At 44.3% G+C, this 19685-nt stretch overlaps 1 long non-coding RNA gene across 3 annotated transcripts; it reads right to left on the bottom strand.

Moving 5' to 3' along the window:
* Positions 1-1177: 1177 nt before the first annotated feature.
* LOC116095122 lies at positions 1178-16049 on the bottom strand. 3 transcript variants are annotated; one of them, XR_004120462.1, is made up of 4 exons: positions 15939-16049; positions 15181-15253; positions 14217-14296; positions 1178-1376 (listed from the first exon to the last, which is right to left on the bottom strand). It is a non-coding gene; the product is annotated as an uncharacterized LOC116095122 (long non-coding RNA). The 3 variants fall into 3 exon arrangements; XR_004120460.1 differs by lacking the exon at positions 1178-1376 and adding an exon at positions 13582-13806; XR_004120461.1 differs by lacking the exon at positions 1178-1376 and adding an exon at positions 13992-14118.
* Positions 16050-19685: the final 3636 nt, after the last annotated feature.

The raw sequence follows: 19685 nt of genomic DNA on the forward strand, positions 1-19685 counted from the left end.
CAGACAGACAGACGGTGGCCAGGAAGTAGAATTCACCTATGTATTTAGATGCACAGGGTTTAATCTAGAGTTAGGTACTCAGGAAAGGGATATCCCAGTGCAGAGGTTGGAAAGCTGGCCCTCATGGTCAGGGAATGCCCCAATGTCAGAGGAAGGATGATAACTCTACAACCCAAAACACCTAGAGCAGTTTTCAAAACCTTGGTGCCAGCAGATGAACTCTGGGAGATTCTGGGAAGTCTTCTTCCACATTCCAGGGCTGCTGGGTGACAGTCATGGATCCCACACATCTGCCTGCGGATGAGCGCAACCATCAGCTCTCAGCACCAGTCTGTGCCATATCTCCTCATCTGGATCCCCACAAGGCAGTTCCTGGGGAATTCCTACCCCCAAAGCTGTGGCTGATCATGACAAGTTGTTAGATAATCATTTTCAGAAGGACAGCTTCTCAAACAAATGAAAGTTATCAAGGAAAAAGGACCCTTGGAGGGTAGAGTATACAGCTCAGTGATACAGTGAATTTTTTACATGCTTGAGGCCCTGGGTTCATCCATTCATCCATCTATCCATCCATCCATCCATCCATCCATCCACCCACCCATCCATCCATCCACCCATCCATCCATCATCCATCCACCCATCCATCCACCCACCCATCTATCCACTATCCATTCACCCATCCATCTATCCATCCATCCATCCATCCATCCACCCATCCACCCACCCACCCATCCACCCATCCATCCATCCATCCATCCATCCACCCACCCATCTATCCACTATCTATCCACTCATCCATCCATCCATCCATCCATCCATCTATCCACCCACCCATCTATCCACTATCCATCCACCCATCCACCCATCCTTCCTTCCACCCATCCATCCATCCATCCATCCACCCATCCACCCATCCACCCATCCATCCACCCACCCATCTATCCACTATCCATCCACCCACCTATCCATCCATCCATCCATCCATCCATCCACTCACCCATCCATCCATCCATCCACCCACCCATCCATCCATCCATCCACCTATCCATCCATCCATCCACCTATCCATCCATCCATCCATCCATCCATCCATCCATCCATCCATCCATCCATCCATCCATCCATCCTTCTGGCTGGGCAATGATAAAACAAAATATACCAGTGACTCTTGACATGAGTTTGTGTCTTCGCCTGTCTGTTCCTTACTTTAAGTAGCAAGGTTCCACATTTCTCACTAGGGAAGATAGATCCTCAGCCATTTTGGTTGGGGAGACAGTTAATCTGTAGGCAACACTCATAAGAGGTGCTTGAACTTCTGATGATGTGCAAAGGTGATTCATACTGATGGGTTGGTCTCCACTAGAAATTAGACACAGCTGGAGAAAGAAATGACAGTTGATTAACTCTGATATGAACTTCTTGGGTTCTGTTATCTAAGGACTGGGGGAAGGTTTCCAAAGTTTGAACAAACCAGATGAATTGTGTGACCTAGAAATAGACAAATAATTGACTTAGATGTGTCACAAATACACATAATATATGTACATATATAGAGTCAATTTTGACAGATACAGTTAGGCCAGTCCTGGACAGGAGAAATGCAAACAAACATCAAGATGCAGATGGGCTGTGGAGTACAACCACGGACATGGTCCTCAAATGTTGCCCCACCTTTAAAGTCTGCGGGTGCTGTAGCCGTAGCCATGTGGGTGATCATCTTAGTAAAAAGGATGTGCTGTCATGGCTGTCCTGTGGTTCTCAGTCCGCATGCACATCTGAGTGTGGTGAGCAGAGTATGTGCTAATCAACTGCTGGTGCTCTGGGAAGGCTTCAAGTCAACAGCAGACCAGGTTTTGGGGGAGTCCAATCACATGGACCTTTGATGACATCCTAATGCCCCTACTGTTCAAGGTCAATCATACTCCTCATGTCCCCAGTGTAACGTTAAGAGTTTGGGGAACAGGACAGATAGTTCACTTCTTTTCCTTACAGGTCCTGTACAAAGTAGGAAAGAGGTGATTGGAACTCTGAGTTGGACAATGTGGCCAGAGCTCAAACTGAGGTGCACTAAGACTGTTTCATTCCTACACAAGGTGGCTTACTGGTGTGGACAGTCTGCCTGACTGTTCATGTGTTCCTTGATTCCTCTGTTGGCCCCTGTGGCCTCAGCCTGGATCCACTCACCTTTGAGGGTGCAGAGGGTTGGGTCTGTGACAGGTAAGTCATCACAAAGAGAAGGCCAGCCAGTGCTTGCTAACCTACCTGGTTAAATGTCTGGTTAAATGCGCAGACCATTGTCTTCTCAGAAAGATTTCTCCACAAAGGGCTCTGCTTCCACAAAGACGTGAGTAGGAGTAATTGAGGCTCTCTAAGCTGAGAAGAGACTTCCACCCTTGACTCTAAAGCATCAAGAAGTTGAAATGAAGGCAGTAGTTGGTGCTGGTGGCAGAGTAATTCTTTATGAGTAAGGGAATCACAGGAGTGTTTAGAATTAACCTGAGGCAATATCCATAGACAGAGGTCCATATCATGGAGCTGAGGAGATGACTGAGTTGGTGAAATACATGATATGCAAGAATGGAGATTTTAGTTTGATCCCCAGAACCCATGTTAAAAAGTGAGGTGTGTTGGTGTATGCCTTTAATTCCAGTTCTGGGGAGGCAGAGACAGGGGGATCTCTGGTACTCAAGGCCAGTCAGCTAAGCCAATAGATGAGCTCCAAGTTCCATGAAACATACAGTTGTCTCCTGAGAGGCTCTGCCAGATCCCGACCAATACAGATGCGGATGCTCACAGCCAACCATCGGACTGAGCACAGGGACCCCAGTGGAGGAGTTAGGAAGGACTGAAGGAGCTGAAGGGGCCTTATCTGGCATCAATGGAAGGGAGGTCCTTGGTCCTGTGAAGGCTTGATGCCCCAGTGTAGATGAATGCTAGGGCAGTGAGGTGGGAGTGGGTGGGTAGGTGGGTGGGGGAGCATCCTCATAGAAGCAGGGTAAGGGGGTATGGGATAGGGGGTTTGCAGAGGGGAACCTGGGAAATGGGATAACATTTGAAATGTGAATAAATAAAATATCCAGTTTTTTTTTTTTTAACTAAGATGAGGGTGATAGAGGTGGACATTCAGGGTTGACTGTGTTCTCCACATGTACTGCACATAAACAGCCCTGTGCATTGCTTAAGGCCATATCTTTCTAAGAAGCGGATCATCCCACGAATATGTTTCTTCTTGCTGGTGGCCTACAAATTGGGATCATAGTCTCTTGTTCTTCAAAAGTTATCAGAACTGAGGTGATCTGAAGGGCAACTACATCGGGTAAAGTTTCTAGTCTGTTGGAGCAAGTCTTGGTGGAACCTGTTGACCACATCTCTGTTTCCTTGGTAGACTGCCCTGCAAGCTGTCTGCACCTTGGACTGGTGGGGAAGACTCCAGACATCACTGCTGTGTGGGAATATTGTTTTGGCGAGGCCGATGAGAAGCTCGGTCTGGGTCCTTTCTGTGCTTAACCTTCTTGCTGTTTCTTTTGTCACCTCTCCTGGCTGTTAACTGCACACATGGGTCCCCACAGGAGCCTGAAGTTGGGGACCATTTTGAGCATGCATGGCTTCATTCCTACTTAGTTCTCTGTATTTGTTCTCTCTACCTCCAAAACTTCAGGCCTTACTATATAATCTAGGAGGTGTGCTCTCACTTCCCTTCCCTCCCGTTCCCTCTCTTCCCCTCCCCCTTTCTCCTCCTTCCTGTGGTTTTAACTGGGGAATACTGTACAGGCCGAAGATCTTTGTGTGGATAAATATGGGAACTCACCTTTGAAATCAGGGGATCAATGGATACACACAGAAGGATGGGGGGGATTAGTGTCAAATGGAAGGACTATATATCCTTCCTGAGAGGCCATTCTGCCACCTGGGAGAGTTGATGACTTCTGCCCATTGGCTTCATAGATACAATATGCTGTCTTTCATGAATCCCATCATCTGATCTTGTAAGACAAGAACCTTACCACACATCCTTGCATAAAATGCTCTGCTCTATAGAAACCAGCTCATGTTGATCCCATAGAGACTGGTGCACAACCACAGTGTCTGGTTGTTTATTTACATTAAAAATGATTGGAAGGGGTCCGGAGCTGAAAGAGGAGTGACTTGTCCTGCACTGGGTGTCTGTGCCTTACATATGCTCCCAAACTATATAATTCTGGTCAAGAAGAACAATGGGGGAAATTGCTTTGACCTTCCCACCAATTTTCCTTCCTATTAGCGCAGAGGTCCTGTGTTGGCTATCTAGGTTAATCAGAATCTGTGACTAAGTTCAGGAATTCTCCCTGGCTTTCTAGGTCTTTCTAGATTATCTAGAGCTCATGAGTTAGTGCTAAATTATATTGGACACTTGCCTCGATCTGTTGAAGTGACTTTCTTTTCTAATCTGCTGTATGGCCAGAGGTTTTTAAATGTTCAACTTGTCTTGTAATGAGTCAGTAAACTGTTCACTGACATTTCTTTTTAATTTCCGGCTGAATTCAGTGGACTCATACTTTATTCAGAATACTGGAATTTTGTAAGTGGGATTGGTCGGTAATTTCCCTTTCTTGTACTGACTGTGCCTGTCTAACTCAGACATATTGCAGTTATATTAGCTTTATAAAAATACTGTGAGAATTTAGTCCCTTTTCCTCTCTTCTGGGAAAAGTTGATATAACTTTGGAGTTATGAACCTTTTAACTGTCTGGTAGAACTGCTCTGGAAGACCGTGGAAGACTGCTGTTTGTTTTGAAGAGGGACACTAACTTAGCTCCATTTCCTTCACAGATCTTGTACAAGCTTCTCTTTCACATGGTGCTTTCTAGACAGTTTTGCCTAAGTCTTCAAGTGGGTTTAATTCATATTTTTCTCCCAGGATTAACATCTTACCCCCACTGCACTTAGAGTCCTGCCTCCTCTTCATCTATTGTAACCATCAACACTTAACACACATCCCTCCTTTTGGTACCCATACTTTATCTTGGTCGCTTCTGATCTAAAAGTTTTGTTTTCTCCTTCAGCCTTCAGCTCTAAGTCCACTACTAATTTGTCTTGGTATTTCTTCTTCAGTCCATGTGTTAGTATTATTTTGAGGCTTTCAGACAAGCATTTCACGATATTTTAGTGCAGAATTCTGGTTTTCCTTTTGCCGGGTGATATGTGCACTCACCTGACCACCCCCTCCAGGACTTTTGCTTTTCCTCTTCCCATTCTACACTCCCCAAATATTTCTCCTTCTCCTTCTCCTTCCATATCCTATAGGTTGCATGCATACATATGTAAATACATACATATGTGTTTTGTTTTAAATCAAATTCCACTCATGATACAAACCAGACAGCAGTTGTCTCTAGAGTCTGGTTTATTTCACGTCCCATGATCTCCAGTTCCATATATGTCTCTGAAAATGAAATAATTTCATTTTTATGGCTGAGTGCAACTCCATTGGGCATATGTGCCACATTTCCTTTCTTGGCTCATCTGTTGATGGATGTTCAGGCAGATGCCATAGTCTTAGCTATTGGAAATATGTGACAAGACACCATGGATGTACAGGCAACCCTTAGCACATTAATAGATTCCTTCCAGTGTCTGCCAAAGAGAGTGATAATAGTTGTCTGGCGAGTTTAATTAATTAACCAATTAAGTAATTTGAGACAAAGTCTCATTATGTAGCTTAGACTTTTCTTGAACTTGTAGTGGTCATCCTGCCTCTGTTGTGTAATTGCTAGGACTGTATGTGTAAAACACATCATGCAACCTTATTTTGGGTCTTTTGAGGGCCTCTGTACTGATTTTTACAGTGACTGCACAGTACCACTGTGATGGCTTGATTGAGAGAATGGCCACCATAGGTTCATATATGTGAATGCTTGGTCCCTGGTTTCTGAACGGTTTAGGAAGGATTAGGGAGTATGGCCTTAATGGAGGACATGTGTCACTGTGTGGGTGGGCTTTGAAGTTCCAAAAGCCCTCATCCCAGTGAACTCTTTTTTACCTTATGTGGATTGATCTCAGCTACTGCTCCAGCACCACCTCCACCTTTCTGTTGTTATGTTCCCCACCTCCTGGAACTGTGAACCCACAAGTTAAATATTTTCTGAGGTTCCTTGGTCATGGTGGCCCTTGACAGGAGTAGAAAAATAAGACACCAACTGACAGCCATCTCGAGTGGAGTCCAATGGGGAAGGCTGTGTCCATGTTTGTTTCCCTTTCGTTTTATTTTGTATGGATGAGCGTTTTGCTTGTCTCCATGTATGTCCACCACACGTGTGCTGTGCTCATATAGGCTAGAAAAGGGCCTCAGAGTCTCTGAGACCAGAGTTACAGGTTGTTTTGATACCAGGAACCAAACCCAGATCCTCTGGCAGAGTAAACAGTACTCCTAATCCCTGAACCGTCTTGCCAACCCCACCTCCACCCATGCAGTCATTTTGATTGACATCTCCATGTTGCTTAAGGATGCTGAACATTTTTTTAAAAAAATATACTTATTGGTTCTTTGTATTTCTTCATTTGAGAGCTATTTGTTCAATTTATTTTTCTATTTACTGGTTTGGATTATTTGTTTTTTGGGTGTTTAATTGTTTGAGCTCCTTATATGTTCTAGACATTAATTCCTTCTGATATGTGCCCAGCTGTGCCCTACCCACGCTGAAGGCTCTCCCCATGCTGATCATCTTCCCTCCCCACCCTGTGGACACGTCTCCCCATCTTACCAATTGTTTCCTTTGCTGCTGTGCAGAACCTTTAGTGTCCTTGTCATCCCTCTGCAACTAGCAGAATTTCGGGACTCCCATTACGAGATTTGATTCACTTTGAGTTGACTTTTGTGAAGACCAGGAGAGAGAGCCATTCCTTAACAGTCAGGTTCTCAGTTTGCCCAGCAATGTTTGTTGAAGATGCTGTGCTTTCTCCCAGGTATGTTTTTTGACACCTTGGTTGAAAACCAGGCTGGCTGCATGGGTTTGTTTCTGGATCCTCCATTACGTTTCCGTGGTCTGTGTGTCTGTTTTTGTGCCAGGACTGTGGTGGTTTTGTTGCTATGGCTCTGTAGTCTAAGTCAGAATCAAGTGTGTGATTCCCTCCAGGGTTGCTCTTTTCCTCAGAAGGCCTTTGGCTAGTTAGTCTTTAGTACTTATGCATGAATCTTGGTTTTGTTTATTTATTTTCCCAATTCTGTGAGGAAAGTCATTGAAATTTTGGTGATAATTGCATTGACTTGTGCATTAGCCATTTTGGCTATATTGTCTATTTGGAATAGACAAGCATGAGCGATATCTCCATCTTTTAGTGTCTTTAATTTCTTCCTTCCATGTCTTACTGTGTCATAGAAGTCTTTCTCCTCTTTGATTTATTTCTAGATCTTTTTATTGTATTTTCTTTTTTGATGCCACTAAGAATGGCACTGCTTTTCTACTCTTATCAAGTTCAATATTGAGTCTAGAAAATCTACTGATGTTTGCATTTTGATTTTGTATTCTGCTGCAATCTTTGCTGAAAGCCCTTGTCAGGTCCCAGCGCAGCTGCAATCTTCCAGGTCTTCAGTGGAAGCTCCTACGGCTTGGGGTTTACACAGCACGGCTTTTCCTTCCTTTATGGGTTTTGTTTGTTTGTTTGTTTGTTTGTTTGAATATAGTTTTTAAAAACCGATTTACTTATTTTTATTTTATGTATTGGTGTTTTGTTTTGAGATGGTGCCCTGTGATTCCCAGGTTGGACTCAAACTCCATGAGGCTAAAGATGACCTTGAATTCCTGAAGTGGTAACATAAGGGTTCTTTGGAAAATCAGTTGTGTTGGATGGTATTTTGCTGGGGCAAATATATAAAGGAATGTTTTGCTGAAGCAGACACAGGAGAGAGGATGTTCTGCTAAAGCAAGCATGTGAAAGGACACGTGATAAAGGATTATTTGCTAATGACATGCTTGATCTACCTTACATTGCTTAATTGAGCTCCATTTGTCCGGACTTCATAGAGTGAAACATCAAAAAACTCCTAGAGACCTGCTATAGTTTTTTGCCCATTCTGTGGACTCAGGCTGATTGGCACAGTGATGTCAGCTGAGACAGATGCACGTGCCGAGGCAAGACCTGTGGAGGACACGTGATGTTTGGAGGAAGTCTAAAAAGGACTCAATGGACAGTGACTGAGGCTGAGCGGCGCTTGCTTACAGAGCCGGCTGTGCAGTGCTTGTTGAATCTCATGTCTTCACTGATCTTCGATTCACTGAGAGAGGCACAGCTGAGAACTTTTCCTGGTGTTCCTGTTGGCCCTGGTCCCTCCCGCTGACTGGAGCCAAGGCTGAGGCCTGGCTGTTTCTCTTAGGTTGTGCAGCCGCTGCTGATTCATGTTTGCTATCCTAGCTCTACCAAACTGGACTGCAGGCGTATCCATAAAACGTTTGTGAGGGATTCAGCCGCCATTGCTGACCTGTGAACTGAACTACTGATTTCCAGACAACACAGATGGGATATGCTCCAAAGGATCTAAACAGGCCTACTTCCCGTGTCTCCTTTCTTTTCTACTCCCTCTGGTGGGTGGTGGGCTTTAAGAGAGGTTAAAGTGTTTAAGAACCATCATTAAAAGTAGACTTTGAAAAAATTAAAGTTACAAGCTCTTCTTCCAGAGTCTTGGGATCACGGGTGTGTGCCTAGTTTGTGCTGTGCTGCACACTGAATCTGCGGTGTTATGTGTATTAGACATACACCCTACTGACTGGGCTACCTCCCTGCCCTCTTCATGGGTTCTTATATCATTGATTCACCAGCTTCAAAGGGTGTTTTTGTGAATATACCAGTCTCACTAAATGGCAGGCTTGTTGATTTCCCTTTGAAATACTTCATACTTCTGACTGACTGCTAAGCACATGCAAGTTTAAAATTATTACATATTAGAGGCAACTTGTTCATTCATTTTTTCCCCAAATGCAAATGTTAAAATCATGTTTATTATTCAATAGTATCTGTCTTAATTTCTAAACATTCCTTTTGTTTTTGAGACTTTGTTTATGCCGGGCAGTGGTGGCACATGCCTTTAATCCCAGCACTTGAAAGGCAGAGGCAGACAGATTTCTGAGTTTGAGGCCAGCCTGGTCTACAGAGTGAGTTCCAGGATAGCCAGGGCTACACAGAGAAACCCTGTCTCGAAAAAAACAAAAAACAAACAAAGGAAAAAAGCTGTTCGTTTACTATCAATATAGCAATATTTACTTGCTAAAGTGTTTCCACAAAATTACTTTAAGGTTCTTACCCTATAGGCATGGCTGTTGGAATAGATAGTTTATAGACTTTTTTGAAACTTGATAATCTCTTTTTAACAGCTGAATTTTAGTATATTTGTCCTTATTGATTGTGCTCATAGTTGTCTTTAACAGTACTTCTTTATTTTAAAATTATGTCTATCTGTGTCTTTACATGGTAGGAGCTATGTGTATGCGTATGCAATGCCTTCAGAGTCTAGCATGGGACATTGGATTCCCCGGGGCTGGAATTGTGAGTTTGTGGTTGTGAGCCGCCCATTATGAGTGCTGGGAACTGAACCTGGGTCCTCTGCCCAACTGTGTGTTCTTAACCACTGAGCCATCTTTCTAGGCCAGTCACAATTATTTACAGAGTTTATTTGTTGGTGTCAACAAATGCATTTCTTCTTTTGTGTGTGTTTTTACTTTTCCACTAAACTAAATGCTTCCTGCCCCCATCCCTCCTGCTCCAATTCTCCATTAATACTGCAATTAATGTCTTCATACTCCTTGTTTCTACTGGAGGCAGAGACCCTTTTCCGTGTGGCTTTGCAAGGACAATGATGAGTGTTGACAGCCCATAGCAGTGCCCCAGCGCATCAGTCACTGGGTAGAGTGGAATGTGGAGACTATGTATCAAAGCGTAGGCTTCCCGTGCTGTTCCAGCCTGGCTCTTCCTCTCTTAGATGCTCATTCACTGTGACTTTCTTTTCCAGTCTAGTCATTTTGTGGTGATATTTATGTGAAATATATTCTATGTATTTTCTGGGGCTCTGATGCAAGCTTCAGATATTCTATCTATGCCTCTTATGTAGCAGATATCTTTATTTTTCTTTTTATATTTTGAAAAAGATCGCTGCAGCCACTATGATATGAAGAATGTGTGTATAAATCCTGGTATCTTAAAGTCCCAGGTAGCAAGACACCTTGTTTAAGTTGCCTCATATTCGAGAGAACCACGGGTGAGTGTCTCTTCAAATGATAGACATAAATAATTAGGTCAGATGTCTGAGCTAGCTGAGCCACAGCCTATAAACCATTCTAATAAATCTAATAAATGTACTTATCCTACTATAAATACTGCTTTTCTAGAGCAGTGGTTCTCAACCTCTGGGTCCCAACCCCTTTGGGAGTCAAGTGACCCTTTCACAGGGGTCACCTAAGGCTATCAGAAAATACAGCTATTTACATTACAATGCTCTGTCCACTTATAATTGTTTTTCTTCCCAGGCATTCTGGGATGGCTTAGAGCTAGAACTAGCACATATTCTAGAACAATCTTGAGCTTCTTCCTCAGTCAGTCGGTCATGTGGTGTTGATGGCAAGGTCTTAGACATAAGTTGTTAACTGGACAGTGGAGAAGTGTGCCATCTGAAGAGGGCTGGATCTCCGTTGACCTCAGAAGGAAGACAATGCCACACTGAAGACTTTCTCCAAAAACCTTCAGTTTTTAAAATGACATTCTATCACCGCTGGTCTTCTAGGATATCCTTGTGTACCGGATCATAAGTGCTAAAGGACCGGATTGTTCCTCTTTAGGCTGAGTGAGCTATGAAATTCCTCCCACTGCACTCCCACTCAAAGCCATAGTTATTTTGTGAATGTTTTAAAAATGGCTTCTGCACAGGCCACAGTAACTTAGATATTTGCATCCAAGGAACCTACTGAGCATTGTGTTAGGGGCCTACTATGTGGGAAATGGTTTCTTTGTAACAAAGATACTAAGGTTCTTGGGCCACTAAAGCTCAGAATATGTACAGAGGATTTCTGTGTCTACTTGGGTTTTAGAAGTCTTCATAGGATGTTCTTGTCTTTCTAGGGTATTGAGGTGCCTTGACTTCCAAAGTACAGGTCCCATAGCCTACTGTCATTGATGTAGTAGGTCAAAGGATGCCTTGTGCAGTGGTGATGTCCTGTGCCTCAGTAGACCTTGAGGTGAGGTGATAAACATAGAACTCTAAACCTTGAAAGGTGTCATAGTCACTGTTCTAGTTCTGTGAGGAGGTACCATAACCAAGGCAATTTTTTAAAAGGAAGCATTTTTAAAAAGATTTATTTATTTTTATTTATATGAGTACACTGTAGCTGTCCTTAGACACACACCAGAAGAGGGCATCAGATCCTGTTATGGATGGTTGTGAGCTAGCATGTGGTTGCTAGGAATTGAACTCAGGACCTCTGGAAGAGCAATCAGTGCTCTTAACCACTGAGCCATCTCTCCAGCCCAAAAAGGAAGCATTTTTAATGGAGGGCTTGCTCCAGGGCACAGCTCTGGAGCAGTAGCTGAGAGATCACATCTAATCTGCAAGTTGCAGTGAGACAGAGAGACCTAGTGTGGACTTTTTAAACCTTGAAGTCCACCACCAGTGACACACTTCTTTCCACAAGGTCAGAGTTCTAATCCTTCCCAAATAGTTCCACTACTTGGGAACCAAACATTCAAATATATGAGCCTATAGGGGCCGGTCTCATTTTAAAATCACCACCCAAGGGAAAGCAAACTCACTAAGGATGGTGCCAATGTTGATGACTTCAGAGCAAATGTGTAATTACCAACACCAGGGGTGTGCAGGTGATCAGTTTGCCCCAGAAATGAGCTCACGCTTAGAGATTTTTCCTAAAATCATTAGCTATAGAGATAGCAGCTTTACAAAACATCTAAGGATGCTTGAGCCAAACATGCCTGGTATTGAAGCTCATGATTAGAAACATGGACCCAGCCATCACAGCGGCCAGAGACTCTCATTGCTGGGTCTCTTTCCTCGCCTCTGTTGCTCATATGGTTGAACCAGCAACCTTCACGGGTCTTTGCTTAGATGTGCCTTTGTTGTCTTGCTCAGGCTGCCCTTGGAGCCGTGGGCTAAAGATCTTCCTACCTTATTCACCAAGTGGGAGTGTTACTAGGGTGTTCTTGGGGTGTTCCAAGACTTGACATCCAGGTTTTTCTTGTCTCAAATAAAAGGACCAGGCAGAGAACAGCAGCAGTGGAAGCAGAGATCACTAAAGTGAGAGGAAAAGGCAGTGTGCACTCCATAGTGGGAGCTGGCTTCAGCAAGCTGGCAGCTCAAGAGCCCAGAGCTGTCTAGGGGTTCTTTTATGAGTTTAGTGATGGAAGAAGCTATTCCTCAAGGGACGGAAGTGGGAGATCCCTGCCTAGATTGACTGAGGGGCTAGCCAGTATATAACTTTGGATGAACTGTGTGTGCATTGGCTGTATGGTCTATGACCGTAAGCATGTGTACCCCCATCACACATACACATGAGATGGTAAATAGAATTTTCTCTTGACCCTTTGCTTTAAGGATAGACCGGCTGCCAACTTGTGTACACCCATTGTGTTTAAGCTGGCCTTTATATTTTTCATTTCATGCTACTTATTTGTTTACATCTATATACCTGTGTGGGCATGTGAAGGTCAGAGGAAAACTTTTCAGAGTCAAATTTCTCTGTCCACCATCTGGGTTTTAGACATGAGTTGGTGTTAGAGTTGGTGGTAAGTGCCTTTACTTACTGAGCCATCTCATAAGCCCAAAGCTTGCTGATTTTATATCTCGGATTAGGATGTGCCTGACCACAATTTGTCACAGGAAGGAGGTCTAGTGTTGTTCTACTAGAAGGGGAGTTGCTCAGGGCAGCGGCCAGATAGTGTATGGACCCCCATATGGCAAGGGGAAATATGGGGTTCATCTTCTAGTCTATATCCTAGAAGAGTCAAAACACAAGAGTTTATAAGAAGGCTGGGACGTGTGCTTTGTAGTCTGTATTCACAGTTTTGAAAGGAGTCATCGATGTCCTGACAGTTTTCTGCATCAGATGAGAATCTGGTGGGTGGAGCACAGGTGAGAATCTGGTGGGTGGGACACAGGTGAGAGTCCACAGGTGAGAGTCGGGTGGCTACGGTGGCTGTGGGTGATTTCCTGTTCGTGATGAGTTTTATAGGAAGAGTAGAATTTTCCAGAAAGAACTAGTAATTATGATTGAAAACAGAAAGCAGATGTGCTGGACGTTGCAGCAGGAAGGGAAGGAACGATGTGTTTATAGAATCAAGAACCAATGGTGCGCCTTTCCCATCCTTCCAGAGGCACGGCAACAGCATAGCCAAGAACAACAGAGTGGGAAGCAGAAAAATGAACAGCAGCTTCTCTTAATTTTCATCCATATTTAAATCCTCTGTTCTTAGATTTTTAAAATAAAAACAGCAGCGGGAATATAGCTGTGGGCTAAAACTGGCGAAATTGAGACACTTTTTTTTTTTCTGAAAACAAGATTAAACTTTTTTCTCAGGTTCATATAAACACAATTTGAAACACTAATGATCATTAATTGAAATTCTTTTATCAGTGATGCTAAGAACCTACAAATAAGAACTTGAATTTCCTGCTCACAATGCACCCCAAAGAAACAGTAAGATGGCAGCTGATTTGGGTGGAAGTTTATATCTGCTCATGTGAACATCTGAGTCCAGGAAACCAGAATGAGAAACGTGAGGGCTGGCAGAACTCGCTCACATCCCAGAGGCTGAGTCTCTTCTGTTCCAGTCTCTCTGGGACCGAATACAAACATTGGTTATCAAATGGGAAGGTAACTGTCCATTATCTTACTGGAGTTCCGCCCTTGCCATGGCTGTTGTTTCTTTTGATGCCCTTCCTCCCTGTGCCTTTCGTTCATTATTGACTTTTAGGTTTATTAGGCTTCTCCGTGGGTGTGAAAGGATTTTTGAAAAAACAATTCTAGAATGTTACTAACTTTTACTTAAAATCAAGGTTTAAGCAATTGAAGAATCAGTGCCCAAGGGAGTGCGGAACCTTCCTGTTATGGGGCTCGAGGTGTGATGCAGATCCCAGCTAGACACCCTCTATAATAGGAGAAAGGTATACATTTTCCTGATCAAAGTTTTACATGACCTGGGGCCTTTAGAAAGGAAAACTCACAGCTGGGTGTGGTGATACATACCTATAATCTCACTTGGGTAGCTGAGGCAGGAAGATTGATTGCTGTGAATTTCAGGCCAGGCTGAGTTATGAGTGAGACTCCTACTCAGAAACAAAGAGGGGAAAGAAAACTTGTTACTTACCATTGATAGGTGCAAAAGCCTTGGGAATAAAAACTTTCAATTCCCAGGGAAGCAGACTGGGCTCCTCCGAGGGAGCCACTGACAATGGGCCTGTAGTCAGTGTTGACCCCAAACTAGAGATGCTAGCCCCAGAGCTGAGGGGAGGTAACAAGGCCAGAACAGAGCTGGTTTCCAAAATTCTTCAAGGTCTCACCAAATATAAAGAAACTAACTCAGCAACCAATCAAAACTGTGCTAATGTTACTGCTTTGCCCCTACCAATCATATTAGAGGTTACCTAACCCTTCTGGAAAGTTCCACTACCCCTGCCTAAAAGGAGCCCCTGCTCCTCTGGTGGTCACCATTTTGATGAATGGTTGACCCCTGCATGCTGGTAATTTCTGCCTATGTATACTCTCTGAATCTGGGGTGTTCTTTCAGTGATTCTTAGACCGCAACACCATCTTACTGGTATGACAGACTACCTGACAAAAGTAAGTGGCTTATGTATGAGGGTATGGTCCCTCATGTAGGGGAGGTACTGAGGCAGTTACCACGAGGTGGTTGATCAGATTTTGTGTAGAAAGCAATACGTACTGGTTTTCAGCTAGCTTTCCCCATGGAGTGGAAAGGTCCATGCTTAGGGTGAGTTTTCTGGTCTCAGTTAACTGAATCTATGTAATCCCTCACAAGCATACACAGAGATTTGTTTCTATGGTGATTATAAATCCCAGCAAGTTAAGGAGAGCACTCTCCCGTTCCCCCACTTTCTCTAGATGAAGAACAGACAGCTGTATGCAGATACCAGAGATCATGGGGTCACAAGGGAGGTGTTTTTGAGTTCAGAGTCTGGAGGCTTCACACCTTGGCTGGTTGGCATAGTTGCTTTATAGCCCATGGGAAGTGTAGGGTGGAACAAAGTGAGCTCTCCTCCTGCCTGGGACAGGAAAGAAACAGGAAGTAACCAAATGCCCACAGTCCCTTTTGTGGGTGCACCCTCTGAGAATGAAGGCCTCCCTATAGGCCTGGCCTCTTAAAGGTTCTACTGTCTGTTACTAAAGCCATGGGTCCTACCCACGTCTTCCTGGTTAGACCATATGTAACAGTTTTGAAGGAACAAGGGAGATGACAGAATGGCCTCTCTAGGCTGTCTTCCTTAATGAGGAACAGGCTCTATAGTTCACCTGGAGAAGGAGGAATTCTGGTTTCTAGGATAGATGGAGGGTAGAAAAGTCTGACAGGCTGCTACAGGGGCCTCTTAAGTCCTTTCTGCCAAATATTTAGCAGGCAGGAGCAGTATAGATGGGGTGCTGTGCTCTGAGCCCCAACTGTACCTGTCAGGTGTAACCACATTGTGACTCATTATGTCCTAGACAGAATTCCTTCTTAAGAACCATCCAACTGAGTAACCAAAATGTCCCCAAACAGAGACCAACCAAGCCCTCATAACCCTGCCTATACCAAAACAGATACAAGTCCTAAACAAAGATTAACTAAACCAAAATGTCCCTCAAACAGAGACCAACCAAGCCTTTATAACCCTAATTATATCAAAACAGACACAAGTGCTAAACAAAGACTAACTAAACTCTCCAAGAAAACAAACAAACAAACAAATCTACCTTATGATTTTGTGCTGGGCCATGTTCATAGTTATACCTGAGCACAAGTTAGAGCCACCAGAATCATGAATTCGGCTTATTGAAAAGAACAAACTGGCTGATGACATAAGTGAGTGGGTGACTGATCAATGTGACATCATCAGTATTGTTGCATCCCTTCCTACCTCTTCCCACTGCACACATTGGTTAAGACACATGGGATGGCGTTTGAGAAAAGAACCATTAAAACAATAGCTTCCTGTTTCTAAAGAAGGCATCAACTGACTCCAGCCAATGAAAAAGTGATGTCTGCAGTGTAAGCAGCACTGTCTCACCTGGTTCGGTTTTCCTATTGATGACAGGGATGGCCCAGTGCCTTTTGTGTGAGCGCTGGGCTCGTAGATGCCTTCAGTTCTCCTGTGATTTTACATGTGAATTATTTGCTGATGCTGACTGACCAGGAAACCCCACATGCTCACCAATATTTGTAAGTTTGGTTTGCTTCCTGAAGAGACACTATGATCAAAGAAATTCTTATAAAAGAAAGCATTTAATTGGGCTGGTTTACAGTTTCAGAGGCTTAGTCTATTATCACTGTGGTGGAGAGCATGGCAGCAGGCATGTTGCTGGAGATGGAGCTGAGAACTAAATCCTGATCTGCAGGCAGAGGGGGTGGGGGGTGGCTGGCATGGACTTTGGCAGCCTCAAAGCCTGTAACCAGTGAGAAACTTCCTTCAATAGGGCTACACCTACATCAATCAGGCCACACCTCCTAGTCTTTCTAATCCTTCTCAAATAGTGCCACCCCCGGATGACTAAACATTCAAATATATGAGCCTATGGGGGCCGTTCTTACTCAAACTGCCACACCCTCTAAGTTAACTTTGGTGACAAAATTCTGAAGCCACAACTCCTGAGAGGGTCTGGAGGCAGTTTAGAGGAAAGCACCATTTTGGCAGACTTTGGATTTTGTTTGAACTGGGGCCTATGAGCTCACTCTTAGTTAACAAACAATGCTCATCCCTTCATCCAGGGGGACAGGATGGGAATACATGCTTCAGGTGAAGAATTTCCAGGGTGTTCCTGAGGCCAGTGTGTTCTGTGGAACCAAACTGAGATTAGCTTCCAGGAAGGACATGAGGACAGAGTTGCTTCCCCCTGGGATGGGGCATTTTGTGCTCTCACAGTGGTTAGGATGCAGGTTTGGCCAGCTGGGACATGAGTTCATTGGGTTTGTCTTACAGCTTCTGTAGAATGTGGTCTCTGAGCAGGAGGAAGTAGCCTGGGTGTCATTTTAGCTGCTTGGGTTTGTCCAAGATGAACATGAGTATGGTGATCCTATTCTAGAAGGAAATTGATTCAGAAGTGCCCAATAGAGTTTCCATTTAGATCAGCAAGGTTCCCATACTTCACATTTTCCCCAAAGACACCACAAACACAGTAGCCACCTCCCAAAGATCTCTACTGGGTCTTGCGAGGCTGCAATATGTTGAGAGAATTAATGGCGTCTCAGAAAGTCCTCTTAGTGGCCACAGTGGAAGACACACCTGGCTTTTTTTCTGCCCTTTGGACCTTTCCTTCATTTACTTACTCACTCAGTTTGTGGTGTGTGCGTGTGTGCAGGTGCGCTGCTGTGTGTAGGGGACACTGTTTACCTTGTGTTTTTGAGACAGACTCAGTCACTGTGACCTGGGGCTTGCCAAGTAGCCTAGGCTAGCCAGTCAGTGAGTCTCAAGGGTCCTTCTATCTCTGTCCTCCCCAAGTGTGCCCACCACACCCAGCATTTTACACAGGTTCTGGGGTCCCAGCTCAAGTCCTCCCGAGTCTTGTTCTTTATTTTCTCAGAGCCTAGAGCATCTCAGAACATGGTGGGTACTCATATAAACTTATATTCAAGTGTACCTAATGTAGAAATGATGTTATTTATGAGTTGGTAGTTAGTCACAGCCACAAGATTTGCGAATTAATTTTTCCCCATAGATGTTTTCCAAGTGCTTTCTGTATCTCACGCCAGTTCCTCTCTCATCTGTGTTTCCCTTCCTGTGGTGATTTGAATGTGATGCCTTCCATAGTCTGGAACACTTGAACACTTGGTTGCCGGTTGGTGGCTCTATTTGGGAGATTTAGGAGTCGTGGCTTTGTTGAAGGAAGTATGTCACTGGAGGCAGGTTTTGAGGCTTTAAAAACTACATCTACCCCCAGTTTGCACCTCCCTGCTTCCTGCTTGGACTTTGTGAGCTCTCAGCTTGCTGCTCCAGTCAACTGTAAGAATTGAGTAAACAGGGACACTTTAGAAAAACACTGGGAAGCCAAGAATGTCCATGAAGCTTAAAGTCGGAGAGCTTCAAAAGAATTTACTGAATAAACATCCAAGCCCAGGAGATGCCCCAGCTGCAGGGAGTAACACCCCGTTTCAGGAAACATCCCACCCCTTCTACATGCAAAAGGTATCTCCCCACCTGGGGCACAAAGGACAATGGACACAAGGAACAATGAGCCCCACCTATGAGAGGTAACCAACTCATGCTGTAAACTAAAACCTATGTTCTGAAAGGGTATAAAAAGTGTGTGCTTTTGTTCCTCGGGGTCACCGCTGCCCTGATTGCAGGACGACCCCAGTATACTGGATCATTAAACCTCTTGCTTATTGCATCGATCTTTGTCCCTGTGTCTTTGTGAGTGGGACATCCTGGACGTAAGACTCAGCTCTCCAGATACCTGGAGATAAATACCTGCCCGCTGCCATACTTCACCACCATGATGGTGATGGACTCTTCTCTCTCTCTCTCTCCGTGACCATAAGCCTCCCCAAAAAAACCTTTTTCTTCTGTAAGTTGCTTTGGTCAAGATGCTTTATCTCAGCAAGTGGCCAGTGCACTTCCTTCCTCTCCTTTCCTCCCTCCCCTTGTCACGCTCTACCTTTCTCACCTTGCTGCTGAATTCTCTTTGCTGACACTGAGTGATGTATTTGATAGATTATTTCTCCACAGGTGAAATGAGCCAATTCAATCAAGATTAGAATATATCAAAGACAGGTTTCTTGGGAAGCTGCTCTCAGGTGAGGTAGTTCACTGACCCCAAGGACCAAGACCAGGGAAGTTGCCCTTGGAAGAGAGGTGGGGTGAGGAGAAGAGAGAGAAAGGGTGCTCGCACAGGGAGAGAGAAGAGAAGGAGAGGAGGAGGAGGAGGAAGAGAAAGAGAGGAAGAAAGAGAAGGAAAGAAAGAAAGAAAGAAAGAAAGAGAAAGGAAGAGAGAATGAGAGTAAAGAGAGTGAAGAGAGAGAGAAAGAGAGTGCAAAATGTCTGGTTATATAGGGAGGAGCCTCTGGGGGAAGGGCAGCAGGGTTAGGGGCAAGGGTGTGCCAGGTGGGGACTGAGGGATGCTGGGAGAACCTGGAGGCCAGGTCTGCTTTGATATGTAAAATACACATCTCAATCCCTTGTCCAGGGGTCTGAAATCCAACAGTAAGAGTAGTTAAGGTGCTCAGCCACTAACTCCTGCCCTTTATTTTTGTCTCTCTAGCTTGTATAAGCTTCATTGCCTCCCAGAACATCTCCCAATATCTTGCCCTTCTCTGTTCTGAGCATCTTCCATATGGGTGTGAAGTGAGCTCTGAACCAAGTCTTTCACAAACTTTTTTTTTTTTTTTTTGGTTTTTCGAGACAGGGTTTCTCTGTGTAGCCCTGGCTGTCCTGGAACTCACTCAGTAGACCAGGCCGGCCTCGAACTCAGAAAACCGCCTGCCTCTGCCTCCCAAGTGCTGGGATT

Source organism: Mastomys coucha, unplaced genomic scaffold (genome assembly GCF_008632895.1).
Source record: "Mastomys coucha isolate ucsf_1 unplaced genomic scaffold, UCSF_Mcou_1 pScaffold17, whole genome shotgun sequence".
Classification (NCBI taxonomy): Eukaryota; Metazoa; Chordata; class Mammalia; order Rodentia; family Muridae; genus Mastomys; species Mastomys coucha.